At 57.3% G+C, this 15,756-nt stretch overlaps 1 protein-coding gene across 5 annotated transcripts in view; it reads left to right on the top strand.

Annotated features, from left to right (window-relative positions):
• Positions 1-15,756, top strand: part of RAB11FIP4 (RAB11 family interacting protein 4) — a 108,432-nt gene that overhangs the window by 65,625 nt on the left and 27,051 nt on the right. The window contains exon 1 of one of the 5 annotated variants that reach the window (XM_084985279.1): positions 4,862-5,010. The exons of the other annotated variants lie outside the window; for them this stretch is intronic. The gene's annotated coding sequence lies outside the window, so the exon portion shown is untranslated. Of the gene's footprint in view, positions 1-4,861; positions 5,011-15,756 lie in introns of those variants that run through there. 5 annotated transcript variants of the gene reach the window in all.

Genomic DNA, 15,756 nt, shown 5'->3' with positions numbered 1-15,756 from the left:
CCCGACATAGTGTCCATGAGGATGTGGGTTCGATCCCTGGCCTCACTCAGTGGGTTAAGGATCCTGCGTTGCCATGAGCTGGTGTAGGTCACAGACGTGGCTTGGCTCTGGTGTTCCTGTGGCTGTGGTGTAGGCCAGCAGCTGCAGGTCCAGTTCGACCCCAATCCAGGGACTTCCCTCTGCCACGGGTGCTGCCCTAAAAAGAAAAAAATAAGGTTAAAAACTAAAGAGGAGGTTGGAAAAGACGAGTGTTGGTGGCAAAATCTGAGCCAGCTAAGTGGAGGGTTTTTCCACATAAAGAGCAGTGGCTGGGAGTTCCTGTCATGGCGCAGTGGTTAACGAATCCGACTAGGAACCATGAGGCTGCGGGTTCAGTCCCTGCCCTTGCTCAGTGGGTTAACGATCCGGCGTTGCCGTGAGCTGTTGTGTAGGTTGCAGACGCGGCTCGGATCCTGCGTTGCTGTGGCTCTGGTGTACGCCGGTGGCTACAGCTCCAATTCAACCCCTAGCCCGGGAACCTCCATATGCCGCGGGAGCGGCCCAAGAAATAGCAAAAAGACAAAAAAAAAAAAAAAAGAGCAGTGGCTGGTGATACTGTGTTTGGGCAGAAACAATGTCCAAGATGTGGTCAGGTTTGACCGAAGTTGGCAGTCCTGGTTGATGACAGACATTCGTCTTGGAGAACCCTTGCCAGAGGGTCACGAGGCCGGGCTCTGATCCTGGCTCTGCCACCAACTGTGAGGAGAGAAGCCATTTCCCACCGCGGAAAGCAGAGAGAAGTGGAGCGATTCTTATTGCTTATCTAGGGCACAACCTATAGAACCCAGGATCCCCGTAGAACCCCTAAAGGTTCCAAGGAACTCAGTTTGAGAACCACTGGACCTGGTGCGTCTCCCTGTCCCCCCACTTCCGGTGTTATTTGTGTTGCTGTTTTCTGTTTGTTCATTTGACAGATGTTGACTGGCATTCACGGTTTGGCTAATGTCAACAGTGGGTGAGTCCAGAGAGCTCTGTCCTGTGATAATGATGCCATGTGATGCCCTCTAGGTTTAGCCAGTCCTTCCAGGGGGCCCCGAACATGGACAAAATGTTGCCTCTTTACACCCTCTGATGCTGAGCGAACTCCCGCATGGTGACAGCGGAAGGAACGTGGGTACAGGCGGCGGCTGTGGTGCAGAGAGAATTCCCTCACCCCTTCCGTCACCTGGATCGCTCAGGTGATCATGCGTTTTCCGCCCCCAGCAGTTTCTGGGGGATTGTTAACTGCTGCTTGTCAACATCCTATCTGCTTCTCTCTGGCTTTGGCATTTGGCCTCATGGGCATATTCTCCTCTCGACAATGGCAGAATCCGTTTCATGACATAAAAAGAATTCATCAGGGTGACTTGCCGTCCAAAAATTACTCCAGGGGTACAGTCCCTGGGAGAAGGTTTCTGTTTTTAGTGAGGCTGGTCTTTCTCCTGAAAAGACACGTCAGACCCCTTGGGAGACTCCCAGCTTCCCAGCACGGGGCAAGCCCTGGGAGGGAGCCACTTCCCTGCCACCCCCACCCTGTGTCTGTCTGACCCCATCAGTAGGAAGGAGAGGGCCCCGTGCTGGCAGTCAGGAGACCGAGTTTTAGTCTCCGCTCATCTGATATCTTGCTGTGTGGCTCTGGACAAATTCCCAGCTTTCTCTGAGCTTCTGTCTTCCCGTCCATAACATGGGAGAGAGTTTCTTTCTTTCTTTCTTTCTTTCTTTCTTTCTTTCTTTCTTTCTTTCTTTCTTTCTTTCTTTCTTTCTTTATTGGGCATGTCCACTGCCTACAGAAGTTCTGGGGCCAGGGATCAAACCCACGCCACAGCAGCGACAATGCCAGATCCTTAACCCACTGAGCCACCAGGGAACTCTGAAAGGGAAGAGTAGATACTTACCCAGAGAGTCTTCCTAGCTTAAAATGGTTAGCGTCCCTGACATCTAAAACACAGCTATGCTGAGGGACCAGGGTAGCTGACTCAAGAGCCGACCCATCCTGTCCCAGCCTCACAGGCAGGGCTGATCAGAGGCAGAACGACACCGCCTGATAACTCTCTCCCAGGCCTCATTTGAACAGAGGACAACCTAGTCCTCCAGGAACGCTGGTTTGGGCTGGAGCCCTTAGTCCCCACATTCCAGTTCAGAACCCATCATCCCCGCGCCCCGAAACTGTCACTGCATCCCTGAACACTGCGGAAAATGGCAGGGCCTCTCCAGAAAGTCAGTGTTCTGAGTCCTCCTGAGAATTCGCAACCTTCTTGAGGTTTTAATCCTCATCCCAGTTCCTCCCAACCTCTTGCCACATGGCCATTGATAATGGCTACTGTTTACTGAGCACCTGCTATGTGGTGCTGTTCTAAGTATTTCATGGGTCCCTCATTACTGGGTCAGACTGGGGCTCGTTCGTGCCGCCAGCAGTAACTAGGCCCACAGCACAGGAGGATGGTACGAGACACTTTATCATGGCACTGAAACCTCACAACTGGAAGAGGACAGGTCTCGTTTCTGTTTTATAGGGGTGGAAACTGAGGCTGCGAAACACTGGATGACTTATCCGTGGCAGGTTGTAGAACTGGCAGGCTTCCTGTGACTCTCCTGTCATGCTGCTTTTCAGAACAAATACCTGGAGATGCTCCCCAGCCCAGTAATTTGTGGGGAGAAATAAAGAGGGCCCACTAGCGCGACCCCTCCCTAGATCTCTGGAGAGGGTCCATGAGCCTAGCCTTGGTGGGGGCAGGGAGGGGTCTGGACAGGTCTGACTTTCTCCACTGACTTCACTGGAAGAAAGCCAGGCCCCAGAGAGGCCAAGAATCTTTTCCCCAGTTCTGGGTGACCAAGTCATGTGACCCGCTTTCTGTTTGGGGGCAACATGAGACTTGGAAGGGAGAAGGGGAAACCAAGATAGAACCCCTGGATTCAGCCTGGAGGCAGCTGAGCTACGGTCTCAGGGTGGAGCTGGAAGACAGAGAGCAGACCCGGGTGCGCGGGCTCACTCACGCACCACACCTTTGATGAGTGCCTAGGATCAAGTGAACCCCCGGGCTAGGGCGCACAGCGACCCTGAAGTAGAGGGTATCATTCCCATTCTACAGATGAAGCCATTGAGTCCGAGACATTATATAACTTGTTCTAAGACTCACAGCTGGCAAATAGGATTCAAACCCAGGTCTACCTGATTCCAAAGCCAGGGCTCTGATACACTGCAGTGCTCCTGTGTGTTAGGGACTGTGGGGGGGGGGGGGACATAAACTAGGGTGAGACACAGTCTGTGGCGGCTGCCCCTAAGTCTTTGAACTGCAGGGCATAAGCAGGGCTGGGGTTTCCACCTCACCCACATGGCCCCAGCCTGTCTTGTGTGCAGCCCTTGTCAGGAGGCCTCCATCTCGCTAATGCTGTCCCTTTTGGAGAGTCCCCAGTGGGTCTGGAAGCCTCAAGGGGATGCTGTGCCTCAGAGACAGGCCCTGGTAAACAGAAAGACAGCTGGGAATTTAATTTGCAAGGGAGACATTGGGGAGAAGGAAGTTGAGAGCAAAGAGCCAGAGACCAGGGTGTGAAAAGCTGTGTGTGTGTGTGTTTGTATTGGTGCTGGACCATCCAGCTGTGGTCAGGCCCTGCCCATACCCAAGTGCCACCTTGTTGGTGAGGACTCAGGGATGACAAAGGTGGCTTCATATGGGCCTGAACCAGACAATTAGGAAATTAAATCTCCTTCCCATCCTCCCCCAGTTTCACAATGCTGCATCAAGTCAAAGGGAAACCACACTTGCAAAATTCATTGGTTTACAGTTTGCCTTCTTTTGGTCCAGAGCATAGTGAAGAGTTAGAGGCCCCCGCCCCCCTTTTTTTTTTTTGCTTTTTGGGGCCACACCCAAGGCATATAGAAGTTCCCCAGGCTAGGAGCCTACACCACAGCCACAGCAACTCGGAATCCGAGTCACGACTGTGACATGAAGTGCACCACAGTCCACCGCATCCCGGGACCCTCTACCCACTGAGCAAGGCCAGGGATCAAACCTGCATCCTCATGGATACTAGTTGGATTCGTTTCCCTTTGCACTACAATAGGAACGCCCACATTTTTAACTTAAATTGTTTACTAGCATCCACCAGAAAGGTCCTTTTCTTTTGGTTTTGTTTTTTAGTTATTGTTGCCACTTTATTCTTTGTATTCTTGTACTGATTATAACGACAGCTTTTAACTTTACACGAAAAGTCCAAGTTGTGGGTAGGATTTAGGGTGAGAAGCCACTCAGGAGTCACCGGACCCAGGCTGGTGGTGGTATCGGTGGGGGAGGGAGGGTGTGTATGTGGGGGCGTTGCTCGTGTCCGCAAGTGGGAACCAGGAAGCGGTGACAGCGAATTGGGAGTAGCCTGGAATGGGCAGCGGCGGCCACAACGCCCGCCAAAGAGGCGCGCGAACTTACAAACTCCGTCTCCAGTAATGCCACGGCGCGGGCCGCCCAAACCCCGTCCGCAGTAACGGTGCGGCGCGGGCTCGGGAGGGCCCGGCGAGCTCCACCTCCGGAGGCGACCCCTGGGCCCAGGGAAGGCGGGGACAGGAGGGAGTTGCCTGGGCCCGCCCCGCGGCCTTGTGGCCATTGGTCGGCTCCGCCCCAGCCACCTGCCCCTACCTTAGGGGGCGGGGCTACCTGGCCCCGCCCCCTGCGGCTCCGGTTCCCAGGCCGCTCTTCTTCCTCCTCTGGCCCCGCCCCCGGCGCAAGGCCCCGCCCCTTCGAACCCCGAGCCCGGGCGCCTCGTGATGTCACCGCAGCTTTGATACAAAGAGCCCTTCGGCCCACGCGGGTCTCCCGGCAACGGGAGCCGGTAGGGGCGGGGCGGCGCCTTCAACTGGTCCCGAACCGCGCTAGGAGCAGCGAGTCGGACGGGACTGTTCTTGCGCCCTCCGACCCGCGCCCGCCGGCTCCTCGCCCTTGTGCAGCGCACCAACCCGCGGCCGGATTGGGGATGCGCACCCCGCCGGCTTCCGGGGACCAGGTAAGCGGGGGCCGGGGGACTTGGGCTCGGGGATTCCGGCGACGCGCACCTGGCCCGGCCCGCGGCCCCGGGACCGTTTAAGTTGTCAGAGCGCGGAACTTCGCCCGCAGCCCGGACGCCGGCTCCCGCCCCAGGAGGGTCCGCCCTCTCGGCCCTGGCCAGAAAGGTCGGATTACTTGCACCCGGGCTCGCTGGGCCACGGAAGAGAAGCTGCCACCCTAGCCGCCGCCTCCAGCCCTCTCCCAGCGCCCAGGTGCTAGAGTGGGCAGCCCTAGCCGCGGTCTCGGCTGGAGCTGGCCGTTTCTCTCTTAGGCGCCGTTTCAGAAAGTGCTTTTAGGGGGAACCTAGTGGCCTGGGAAGGAGGCTTGTTTGCCCGGTTGCCTCCCTTGGGACAACCCACCTTCGCTCCCAGCGCGCCTGCCCCTCTGGGACCAGTGTTGCCCCAGCTCCCTGCCGTTGGCCCCGCGGGCTGCCGAAGAAGGCTGTGCATGGGCGAAGTTTTTCCGTACCTCTAGGAGGCTGCCGCGACCCTGTTCCCGGGCTGCCTTCGTCTCCGAGGACCTCTACGGGCAAGGAGGAGGGCCAGCCTAGTTTGGGGACAGGGCCCTGCTGCTTCTCAGCCGAGAGGCTGGCGAGGCTGGAGGTGTGCGCGGGCTGCCAGCTCTCAGCTCTCTGGGCCCCAAGAGCCGGCAGGTCGCCCCGGTAGTAGTTGCTGTTGTCACAGCCACTTCTCTGCGGGAGAGCCTCTCTGAGTCTTGGCGGAGCAGCCTCCGGAGAACCGTGTCTGTGCTGTGGGAACCCTACCCAGCCCTGGACTTTATTTCTTTTCATCCCTGAGCACCCTCCAGCGTGCCCCTCTCACATTTCTCCTTCTCCCTAGCCGGGCTCTCCCACAGCTGGCTGGAGGGGACACATCATTCAGCCTTGAGGGACATGCCTGTGTTAGTGGGCTTATAGGCCCTCCTCCTCCAAGGAGTGGGAGAGAGCTGGGTTCCTGCACTCAGCGGTTAGGACTTGGGCGGCAGCCCCCTGGGCTGGTTCCTGGTGATCCATCAAACCTTGTCTTCCCTCGGGGGAGGTGAGTGCTAATCGCAGGGGCTCTGGGAAGGGGCATCCTCAGGTCCTTTCCCTGGTGAAATGCGGTTAGGTGATTGTGGCCGGCGGGGGGTGGGTACAGGTGTGTGCGTCTCTGCAGCAGGGGTTTCTGTCTGTCTCTCTCCCTCCCTGGAACCATCTAACCCAGCCTGGTGGGAGTCCTTGAGTCACTGTCATTGACCTTGGTGTCTTGCCACCCACCGGGCACTGGCTTAGACAGACTGGTCCAAGCCTTACCCTGCTGGGCTGGCATTCATGAAATTTTGATTATGTGCCCAGGGGCTATAATATGCAGACACTTCCCGCCCCTCAAGGTGTTTGAAGGCCTTTGGGAGCCTGATAACCTGGGTCAAATTGCTCTCTCCCCCTCCCCCACCCCCCCAGCCCTCTGGCAAAAGTTGATCTGGGTGGTCTGAGTGTGACTTCACATAGGGGTGTGTGTGTGCGCGCGCACACGTCTGTCCGTGTGTCCCTGTCCCCTGTGGGATTCTTGAGTAGCAGGCTGCACAACTTGGACAAATGCCTACTGGGGAACAGCTTTGTAATTTTGGAGATCCTGGCTTTGGTGGAGACGTAGGGTGAACGACTAAGGCAGGAGGGAGATAAGACTGAGCCTAAGGGCAGGGACAGGGCTAGTCCGGCCAGGTGAGCAGGCAGGAGGCGTGACCTTTGCCCCAAGAAAGACCAGTAAGAGAGATTGCCTGGAGCCTGTCCGCGGAAGGGACTTTCAGTCTGGCGAGGGCAGGAAGGAGGAGAAATCAGGGTGCCTGGAACAGCCTGCACTGGGAAGGTTCTAGGCTGCAACCTGAGAACTTGCTGATGGATATTCTCCCGGCCCCTACTCTCCTCCCCTCCTGGTGGGACCAGGTACCCCTGCACCCAAGGCTTTCTCTTCAGCTGTTCACCTGGGGCCCTCGCAACACTCAGCTCCAGCAGCCTCCCCACCTCTCACGGAGGTGGCTGGAAACTTCCTCTCTTAGGGCCGCAGTCCCTCCTCTGTGGTGGCCTCTTATGCCAGGGGATGTTTCACAGCTGATCGTGCTCTAAGGGGCTTCACAGTTTCACTCTACTTTTTACATTCGAGGTGTGAATAGGGAGGAGGTACAGGTGGAGCAGGTGGAGGAGGCTCCCAATAAAAGAGCAGGCGAGCAGTTCCTGGGCGGCAGGCACCTCAGGGGCTCAGGGCCTTGGGCAGGAGAGGGACAGCCTGGGCAGAGGGAGCCTGCCCTCTTGCCAGGTGCCCTGTCCCCCTGGAGCAGAGCTCATTGCATTTTGGAAAGGAAGCATTAAAAAATTTTTTTTTAATTTTTATTTTTTTAGGGCTGCACCTGCTGCATATGGAAGTTCCCAGGCTAGGGGTTGAATCGGAGCTGTAGCCGCCGGCCTGCATCACAGCCACAGCAACGCGGGATCCAAGCCGCGTCTGTGACCTACACCACAGCTCACGGCAACGCCGGATCCTTAACCCACTGAGCAAGGCCAGGGATCAAACCTTCGTCCTCATGGATGCTAGTTAGATTTGTTTCCACTGAGCCGTGTTGGGAACTCCCAGGAAGCATTTAAAAAAAAAAAAAAAAGTTTTATTGAAGTTTAGTTGGTTTACAAGGTTGTGCTAATGAAAAGGAAGCATCTTTATCTGGTCTCTGTGCTGCCTGGTGTTGGGCACAGTGCCTTGGCTTTGCCAGGCAGGCAAGATCGCTGAAGTTGGGTTCTGTTTTCCTCTGGGTCTTGACTCAGCAACTGGGCATTGATGGCATCGAGTCACCAGCTCTTGAATGAGGGGGACCAATCGGGTGTTTCTGCTGCCCAGTCTTGCACCTGGATTAACAGTAGTCCCGGTCCACGGCCAGCCGGGCACAGGACAGGCATGTTGATTGGGCAGATCCACCCAGCGTCCTTCTGGACATGGTGTGACCATCTCTGCTGGCTGTGGGACACGGCCTCCTCCCTCAGGTGGCTTCCCAGGCACAGATCCTCCCCGATCTCTGCTCGCCCAGCAGTTGCCCAGCACAGGCAGTTCATTCGTTCGGCACTATTTGAGCCTCTGATTCATCTTAGATGCTGTGCTAGGGCACTGGTGACACGGCAGTGAACCCGGCTGACCGCAGGCCCCGTTCACGGCGCTCACATGACAGCGCAGAGCAGGCAAACAGGTAAAACCTGCAGCGTGAGAGAGGCAGGAGGTCCTGGGGGTGCTGGGCGAGCCGCTGTGTTGTGTCCAGGGTCCTGCAGGGAGGCTACTGACATTGGCGAGCAAGCCTGGGGCGGGGACACCGGACAATGCCAGGACAGCCCAAGACGGCAGGAGGGGAGCAGCAGTCCAGTTGAGGCTAGAAATCCCCGGGGCCCGGCATGCATTTCCGAGCCCTGTCCTCTCCAGACCGCTGCCGTGGAGGGGCTTGGGCAGAAAGGCCATTCTCGGGGAGAGGTGTCTGCGTGTGGCCCTCCCTGCGTGGGCCGTCCTGCCCTCAGCCCGGCTCCGGTCAGATGAAGCTGCCTGTGTGAATGTGGAAACAGTTCTTGCCAGACTGTGTTGTTGCCACCCCACAAGTCGATGCCAGCCAGAAGCGCCCGGATGATGTCTGTAGAGCGAAGCAGAGAGGGCTCTGTCTCCGTCGACACCCCCACCACCCACGGGCCAGTACTTCTGGGGGTTTGGCAGGTGCAGCGCTCAAGACCTGCAAAGTAGCCAGCAGCCGGCAGCAGCCTCCCAAGGCTCTGCTTCCTCACCTCCTCCTTGGGCTCCTTGGGCTCCCTGACCTCCTGTAGCCCCTGGGTGCCCCCTCTCCTCACGCCCCGTGCCCCCGGGCAGGTGGCAGCACACACCTGTGCCCAGGTCTCCTTAGGAGCCCGGCAGAGGCACTCATACACCTGCGCAGCAGCTTTGGGCTAATCTCCATCTTGCTGAGGGCCCGGAGGAAGTGTGTGTCTGTCTATCTGTCTGTCGGAGGCAGCACAGTGGTCCAGAGCCATGGAGCCTGGGTGACCTTGGCCCAGCTCCGACTGGTGGGTGATACAAGTAATACCAACATTTCTAACCCACCTTCCGAACTTCCTTCGCGAAACGGGAAGTTGCCTGACTATTGGGCATGTTTTTAATTGATTCCGCCTGCTTCGTCTTCCCAGACAAGTGGGTTCTTTCCCAGTCATGTAAACATGACCAAATGAAAACAAAACTCCATAGCAGTTACTATTATCAAAAAGAGGAAGGCCTGAACAGAACTGGAGTGGGGGAGAGTGGGTGGGAGCTCTCTCACGCCTGAGTCATCTGTCACCCCCACCCTCCCGAGCTCTGCAGGCCTAATTACCATAAAAAGGGGCAAGTAGCTGGTGCTGTCTGCTGTCTACACTGGATTGGAGATGAGAGAGCTCAGCGGGGTCTCCTCTTGGCTCCAGACTTCCGTCTCAGGATAGGAAAGAGGGTAGGAGCAAGTTTCTCCTTCCTGTTCACCTCTTTTCCTGGGAGAAATATTCGCCTCAAAAGACAGGTGCCCTGGAGTTCCCTGTGTGGCTCAGCAGTAACCAATCCGACCAGTATCCACGAGGATGCAGGTTCAATCCCTGGCTTCGCTCGGTGGGTTAAGGATCTGGTGTTACCGTGAGCTGTGGTGTAGGTCACAGATGCGGCTCAGATCCCACGTTGCTGTGGCTGTGGTGTGTAGGCTGGTAGCTACAGCCATGGGTGCGGCCCTAAAAAGACAAAAATCAAAAAACCAGACAGGTGCTTTCCTCTCATGCTCAGCCACCCAATGCCTGGTTTCTTAAAGTAGACGCAAAAAGTTTGGGAGCCAGAAGGCACGTGGGTCTAGATCCTGGCTCTGCTGCTTGCTGGTGGTGGGGCTCGGGGCCAGCTGGCTCACCTTTCTGGGCCTCTGTTTCCCCGGCTGGAGGATGGGGGTGATAATAGTATCCACCTTGTAGAGTGATGACGCAGGTGAAATGAGCCACTGTGACCTGACATACCCAGATTGGGTCCTGACACTTAATTGGTTGGTACCTGATGGCCAGTTAGGTAGCTCGAGGCCAGGTGGTAGAGTCCCCAGGAGCCTGGGCTCCAGAGTCAGACAGTCCAGGTTCAGAATCCGGGCTCTACCAGTTGCTCTTCGTGAAATCTCAGGCAAATGATTCAACCTCGCTGTGCCTCAATTTTCTCAGCTGCGGCAAAGAGAAAGATGCCAGTACCTCTCTCATGAAGTCATGTGGATCTAATATGTAAATATATGAAAAACACTTAAGACAATGCTTGGCCTGTGAGCGAGCTGCTATTTTTAGTTCCTGCACGCTACTGCCAGCTTGATTCTGGTGACTGATGACGGGATTTCTTGCAGGGAGGGTATCAGCCCCCGTACAGGAAGGTAGCACTACCTGCAGGACCTTTGCAGGAGGAGCACGTTTCCAGTTCCTTAGCTTCTGGGTCTTTAAACAAAACAACTTGGCCTTTGCAGATGCAGGCTCTGTGGGGCTGGGTGAAGTGGCTGGTGCCTGCCGCAGAGACAGCCCGTGAATGATGCAAAGCATCTTCCCAGGTGATGGCTGTCTGCATGGGGCGAGGAGTCGGGCTACACCCGGTCCTTCCTCCCAGAGGCTGCCGGCTCTGCCAGGCTGTGGCCTGTCTGCCCAGGGCAGGGGGGCTGCGCTCTGCCCCCTGCTCCCACCCTTCACCTCCAGCCTGGGCCTGCTGCCTACCTGTACCCGGCCGGAAAAGCCAGCTCGGAGCAGGGCTGTCCCTGCCTTACTGAAGCACTTCGGCTCTGGCTGGCTGCAGGCCCCCAGAGATCTGGAGAGGGGCCAGGTGGAAAGGTGTGGGCTGGCAGCCACCAGGCCACGTCAGATGACTGCCCTTGGTCATTTTCCAGGGAGCAAAGCTACCTGGCTTGGCCGCAGCTCCACCAAGGCAAAGCTGGCCGGGCCCGGCTGGTCAGGTGGGTGGGGGTTCGAACAGCCTGTGGCCAACAGTGTTGAGCAACCTTGAGTTGATTGGCCCCCTCTCGAAATGAGGGTTCTTGTTGACCAGGCAAGTCTGGCTGGCACACTGTTGTGCAATTATCTGCAAGGGTGTGAGTTATTAGCAAAGGAGGATCTCACAGCAGCAGGTGTGTGTGTGTGTGTGTGCGCACATATGCATACATGTGCGTGTGTGGAGCCGTCCCCTCCCCTTCAGTGTGCTCACACTCAGTTAAAGGGACGGGCTGAATCCCTGCGCCCCCCTAAAACACTGTAGACACACGCTTCCCCCGCATTTGAACATCTCAGGTTGCTGTGTGTCATACATTCGCTGCTGTATTCGAATGTGACAGTGCTGTTTCTCGGTGCGCTTGAGATCACAGTGCATCTTAAAAGCAAAGGCATCTTGGATTTAATGAACACAGAAAGTAGGTAACCTCTGGAGAACTTACATAACTTACCCAGGTTCTTCGAGGAAGGAAGCAGAGCTACCTGGCAGTGGCGGGGAGGATTGGGGAGGGCACGCTCTGATGTGATTTAGGGGACTGAGCATGGACATTGGGCAGACCTGGGCTCGGGTTCCAGCTTTACGGCTCAGAAGCTGTGTGACCTTTGGAAAGTAGAGCAACCTCTCTGAGCCTCGGCTCATTCCTTTACCCAAGGGGGGTCATGGCTCCACAGTCATCAGGATTGTGTGCCGGGTACCTTTCCCTCTTTCTCCCTTGCTGGCGGCCTGGTCACACTGCTCCCTCCTACCTGGGTTGAAGGGGGAAACGAAGGTGGGGAGGGGGCCCTAGGCCTTCCCGAGGTGGCAGAGGGAGGCTGGCCTTCAGACCCTGGCTTCTTGACTCAGTTTATAATCCTCGAATGTCTTTTCCGCCTTCCCTCCTCGTCCCCCAGCTCTGCTTGAGTTTTCCTTTTCACATGTGTTTCTCTTTAGCAATTTTCCTCCAAATCTCTCTCCTCTCCCTTTCTGTAAAGTCTTCCCACATGTAGCCTCTTTGAAGCGCCTGTGGTGGGAAAGGGGAGGGGGCACACCCTGAGGCCTGGGTGGCACAGGCCCCAGCAGCCTCAGCTGACAGAGGTCAGCAGTCTAGTATTCTGCAGCCTTTAGCTCAAGTCAAAAGTTGTGGTGCCACCAGCCCAGCTAATTGCTGTTCCCGTGGCCTCCGGGTGCGGGGCTCAGTCTGAGAGGCCGCTCCACGCTGAGTGTGGGACCCGGCCATCAGCAGGAATTTTCAGCCTTTCCTGCGCTGAAATTCGACCTTGATCAGATGCTAGTCCTGCTCGCTCTGTGACCGTTTACAAGCTCCGGAACCTCTCTGAGCCCTTTTTCTCATCTGAACAGTGGCTGAGGCACAGGAACACCTGGCCCATGCTGGGTGCTTAATAGATGTAGTCTTTTCTGGTCTTCCCCGAATGTTTAAGACTGACTCGTGAGTTTGGTTTTTTTGTTTTCTGTTTTTTGTGTTTTTTGCCTTTTAGGGCTATACCCGCGGCATATGGAGGTTCCCAGGCTAGAGGTTGACTCAGAGCTGCAGCCGCTGGCCTACACCACAGCCACAGCAATGTGGGATCCCAGCCGTGTCTGCGACCTATACACCACAGCTCACGGCAACGCCAGATCCTTAACCCCCTGAGCGAGGCCGGGGATCGAACCCGAGTCCTCATGGATCTTCGTTGGATTCGTTTCCACTGCACCACAGCGGGACTTCCCAGACCACCTTGAGTTTCTTTAGCTGGGCGCTGTGCAGATGGGGGGTAGGGAACAGCGCTTGAGTAAGGGCTGCCCTTGGGAGCTGGGCGGCCCCGCAGAGGGTGAGGCTGACCAGGGTCCCGAAGGGAGGAGCAGGGCTGGGGGAGCAGTGGGCCACCCCGAACTGGGCTCAAAGAGGGCTGCCGGCTGGAGGGAGACTCTCAGAGCCGGCAGCGGCCTTAAGCCTGGTCTTCGTCGGAGGCCCCCTCCCTGTCCGAGGTCCCTGCCTCCCCTCCCCCTGAGATCCTGCCAGAGGCCAGTGGCCGACTTCCTTGTTTTGTGTGGAGTGTGGGGGCTTCACGAGCCCCCTCCTTGATGAGGTCTGGGGGTGGCCCGCAGTCCTTGGCGTGTACCCAGGGGTGAAATGCATTGAACCTGCTCTAAGAGGAAAGGGCCGAGGTGGGCAGCACGTCGCTTAAAGGAGACTGTATCACCTGGCACAGCGGCCCCTCTGGGACCCGAGGGGGTAGGGCTGTTACCCAGCTTCTGGCTGGAGATTGGAGCGGGGGACCTGTGGGTTCGCTGCCAAGGCTGGGATGGAGAAGCATCCTGCCGGCTAATTCTTCTCTCCCTAAACTGATACATAAGGGGAGGTGGGGGGCGGGGCGGGGGGGGCCAGGGGGCCCAGTCTGGCTGAGCCTCTACCCAGTGTCTACCCAGTGTCACAGGGAGAGTCGCAGAGCAGAGGCAGGGCTCTCTGCGGGGCCAGCGTCCGGAGATGGCGGCAGGGCTCTAGAAGCTCAGTTCTGGGCTGGGGGTGATGGGGGTACCCGGAGGCAGGGGACTGGCCTCCCAGATACAGTGACTGGCCTTTTTAGGAACAGGCGTCTGTGGCCCAGGGAGGAATTGTGTTTCAGGCGTAAGGAGCAGCACGTGCCAAGGTGTGTGTGGGGGGGGATGAAGCTGGACAGGAGCTTGGGGCTCAAGGGGTGGGGGAGCAGCAGCACTGGTCTCAAGGCCAAGACTGCTGGCCAGTCTGAGGAGTTAAGACCTCGTTCTGTGGCTAGTGGGGAGCCCGCAGTCTCTTTAAGGGGCTCCCTGGAGCTTCCTGCCTCTGAGCCTCAAGCTATGGCTTATGGCTGGTTCTCACCTGTCCCCACTCTGGAGGGCCTGGGAAGGACCCTGAGCTGCTCAGCCTGCCCTGCAGTGTGCTCTGTGGGCCCCAATGTGGGGCTGCACCCCTGGAACTGCCACTTGGGGAGCAGGACCTGGCACAGGCTGCGGACAAAGAGGGACACTTGGACTGAGCTTGCCAGGGGTGGCTTCAGGGACTCTGGGCTGATAGGAGGTGCCAAAAGTTTATAAAAACAGAGGGCCTGATTGGGGGTGGGGTGGCTAGCAGGGGGCACCGTGGGCTTGGGTGGAGGAGAGTCACCTGGGCTTCTGTGGCAGAGAAGGGATGCGGTGGGTACCCAGCCCGGCTTTAGACTGAGGTACGCCCTCCTGGGAGGGGCGGGTCACCTCGTTTGAGGGTACCCCACTGAAGGGGCGCAGCCTGACCCTCCTGCTGGAGCCTCGGGGCAGAGAGCTGGCCCGGCTCTCCCTTCCCAAGTCTCCCCTTCGACTCCTTATCTCGATGGGAAAACAGAGCCCCCAAGACAAGCCCCACAGGCTCTCAGCTGTGTGAGTAATTAAGCCCTCACTTCAAACAGCCACATCTTTCAAAGCTATAATTTGTAGCCCAGAATAGCTGCCTGTTCGGAGAGTGGGGAGCGCCCTTGGTGCGCCCCCCTTTCTGCTTGCAGCCTGTGAATTCGCTTTTGACAATTTCATTGCCCTCCCCCTGGCCTGTGATTTTCCTGGAGAGCCAAAGTGACAGTGGCCGGCGGGGACCAGGGCTTCCCCGCAGGCGCTTGGAAAATCTTCTCAGAATTGAGAGGAGGTGATGGAAGCTGGGGTTCCTGACTCAGGTTCCCATGGCTCCAACTCTCTGTGTGATGACAAAGGGGCGCAGAGGGCACAACCGCAGCATCAGTTCTGGTCAAAGGGGATGAAAATGTCTAGACACGGAGCCTCATCTGTCAGGAGACACATTTACTCTTGGGAATTTTAGGCAAAGCTCAGAGTAAATGCTGGCCGTGAAGTACGCGTGCCCGAGTGTCCCCCCCGCCCCCTTCTTTTCTTCCTCTCAGGTGTGGCTGCACCCGGCCTCTCATTGTAGACGGATCTTGGGTACGGATTCCGGTAGGTGGATGCAGGGCACTCAGCTCACAGGAAACACCTCCCGGGACCTGCAGCCTCTCTGGGCTGACATGCCTGGAATTCTTGGGGCTGGCTGCTGGGTTTGGTTTCCAGATGTGGAAGCAATTTAAGTTCTGTTTTCATAATCCCCAACAGTTTGCCTCCAAAGTCCACGTTCTCATTTGAAAACCAAGACCGTTGGCTCCACTTCAGGAGCAAGGGGTAGACTAGTTGGCCTGTTTGAATCCCTTTTTTGTTCAATAAGTAAGTTCACCCGGGCACTCAGATCTGGGACTCGGGGTTTTGTTGGGCCGTGAGGCCCCAACAAGGGCTTGGTCCCCATGGGAGCAGAAGTTGTCCCTGGGCACCATTCTCCCCTGTGGGTTTTCCTGGAGGTGGCTCACTTAGTCAAATCCAGCTGCAGTGTCTGCCTGGCCTCTCAATCGCTGTCATGGACCCTGGACAGCCAGCCTCAGGGGAGAGGGGACTCCGGTTCTGGCTGTGTCGGAGGGAGGCTGGCATCACAGCCAAGCAGGGTGCCCACGTGTCCTGGGAGTGGTAAAGTGCCCTCCTCCCCAAACTGACCGCAACAGAGGGAAGAAGTCGGCCCTAGCTTTCAAGTAGCCAGAAATACTGCCTGGCACGGAGAAACCGGTAATAACTTGCTCAGTGAGCGAGCGTTGCTGGCCGCAGAGGTGCCTGTGCCAGGGATAGAGGCTCCGCTGTGGCCCTGTGGTTCCAGGGCTCACGGCAGATCTCATGTCAGCCAG

Source organism: Sus scrofa, chromosome 12, assembly GCF_054392235.1.
Source record: "Sus scrofa isolate SSC_HxYL_T2T_F1_AM1 chromosome 12, Sscrofa_HxYL_maternal_Yorkshire_Landrace_v2.0, whole genome shotgun sequence".
Classification (NCBI taxonomy): Eukaryota; Metazoa; Chordata; class Mammalia; order Artiodactyla; family Suidae; genus Sus; species Sus scrofa.
The sequence above is the reverse complement of the archived record's forward strand: the minus strand, read 5'-3'. Positions and strand labels throughout refer to the sequence as shown.